This window comes from Eubalaena glacialis, chromosome 2 (genome assembly GCF_028564815.1).
Source record: "Eubalaena glacialis isolate mEubGla1 chromosome 2, mEubGla1.1.hap2.+ XY, whole genome shotgun sequence".
In the NCBI taxonomy this organism is placed as follows: Eukaryota; Metazoa; Chordata; class Mammalia; order Artiodactyla; family Balaenidae; genus Eubalaena; species Eubalaena glacialis.
In genome coordinates this window covers 21691346-21693912 of record NC_083717.1, presented here as the reverse complement: position 1 = coordinate 21693912, position 2567 = coordinate 21691346, and positions in this window count along the sequence as shown.

Here is a 2567-nt window from a genome sequence, read left to right as displayed (position 1 = left end):
ATCTAAGAATAAAATGATGGTTTCTGCCTTCTGCCTTGATCTATAAATTAAATATGTTCATGGGAAAGTTTTATTTAAATCACAATGCTCATTAATTGTCCAGTTGAATTACATTTATGATTTGAAAAATGCTTTGCCCTTCTTTCTGATGGTCCATTAGAAGATGCCCCTTAGGTTTGGAATGAGAGGGTGACTGGAAAACCAGACCACTTGGTTTCAAATCTTGCCTCTGCTGGCTACTAACTACAGTCATCATTTACCCTCTCTGAGCTTTAGTTTCCTCATCTGTAAAATGAAGATAAAAATAGAGTTTGCCTCATAGGTTGTTATGAGGATTGAGTGACTTAATTTTTGTACATCCTTTAGGACAGTGGCTGGGACATAGTAAGTGCTATGGATTTATTAAATCAAGATTCTTTTCCATTTTCACTTCTAGGCCCTTCTACTTATAGCTATGCCAATTGTTTAGTGATTTAAAACACTGCTCAAGCACACTAGGGGAAATTAACTACGTTAGCAACCCTTCAAAATATTTGATAATCTAAATGATCTTTTGGGGAATACATTTGGATGTTCATATATTGAGATATCTTAAATTATAGCAAATCAACAGCAGTGTTTTGTTTTCCTTTTGCTATCGTAGAATAAAATAGGAACTAGAGGAAACAATTAGAGAGGTGTCACAAGCAAGGACTAATTTCCAAACTTGCCAGTCAACAAAGAATTATTTTCAATGAACTCGAGTCCCAGTTTTTAAAGCATGAGTGTAATTATAAATGATTTTTTAAATTTCTCATTAAATGGTGACTTTAAGAATGTTTGGCATCCGGTGGCTAAGTTAATTGATTTTAATTTTTTATGTTTTACTAGAATAGCTTATTTTTTTATTAATTAATTAATTAATTTTTGGCTGTATTGGGTCTTCGTTGCTGCGCGTGGGCTTTCTCTAGTTGTGGCGAGTGGGGGCTACTTTTCATTGCGGTGCACAGGCTTCTCATTGCAGTGGCTTCTCTTGTTGTGGAGTATGGGCTCTAGGCGTGTGGGCTTCAGTAGTTGTGGCACGCAGGCTCAGTAGTTGTGGCTCGTGGGCTTAGTTGCTCCGCGGCATGTGGGATCTTCCTGGACCAGGGCTCGAACCTGTATCCCCTGCATTGGCAGGTGGATTCTTAACCACTGTGCCACCAGGGAAGTCCCGAATAGCTTATTTTTTATCTTTTCATCAACAGTATAAATGGACATAATTTCTATTTGCCTTAGATCATATATGGCTTGGTTCAATACAGGTCCTAAAACTATTCTTTCAAAGTCTGTAGAATTTGTTTCTTATTGTTGTTGAATACTTTTCACCAGTATTCCTCAGACTGTGAAAAGCAGACCAACGCAGGTCTGTGGCTTGTTTGTTTTTTAACAATTAGGAGTAAGAGTTTGGACATGCATAGCAATTTTACAGAGTAATTTTATATCTATTAATCCAATAATTTTTAAAATTGGGGTTTATACTTTGTATTATTTTGCTTTATTTTTTTCTAGTAGTTCAATTTTATTGTATTTTACAAAAACACTGGTCTACAACATATTGGAAATTAAAAAAGAAAAAGAAAGAAACATGGTGCTTCAGCATGGTGAAAAGCCTTACCTAGTAGACAAATGGGAAAATGCTTTGGCATGCTAATGGCTCATTTGATTGCCAAGTAAACACTTTATACAATCAATCAATTATCCATCAGTATTTTTTGTAGTTACTACTTTGAATTAAATTAACAAGTTATTAAGTATTTAAATCTGTGTCTTCAAGTAAATTTGTTGCACACTTAATTCCACTTAGGTCTGCTGTTTTTAAGTTGGGGATAATACTGGGCAGCTTATCTTTTTCTCTGATCCCTAGGCGGAATTCCTGGTTAGGCAGTCCTTCATAAGCAGAAGTTGACATTGTTTCATTGACTGGAAACTTGACACTTGTGTTTGACTTTCCTCTAAAACTCAGTTTTCCCTCTTAAAAAGCAGTGAGGAGTCCTGTCTTGAAGCACACAAACACCAGAGTAATCTGAAATTGCCATTGAAAGAAAAAACAAAACCAAAAAAATGATAATAGGATCAACGTTGCAGGTTTTATTTCCTGGCCTGAGCTACAGGGACCATCTGAACAATACATCTTTTTTCTGGGCATCCCTTTGTCCCGCTTGCTGGGAGCCGTGAGTGCTAACAAAGCAGACTGGAAATTAAAAGAAGGACATTACACAGCTTTAAAAATCACATCTTCTGTGGCAGTACAGGAGTTAAAGCTTGAATTTTTTTTTTTTCCCCCACTTTATGGCCAAATTTGGCCTGTGATGCCTTTGAATGGCATGAAAAGCTGCTGGCTGGGTGTGAGTCTTCTCCCCTCTCTTCCTTTCTCACTTTTAAAATATGCCTGGCAGAGAGTCAGCCCTCCCCTCCCCCTGCTTTAATCCATTTTGCCCTCCTGTTCAGCTGACTAAGAAAGACTCCAAATGAGAAAAAGCATTACTTCCCAATTGTTAAGAGGGCTTTTACACCAGTAGAAAATATTCAGTACATATGTAGACCCT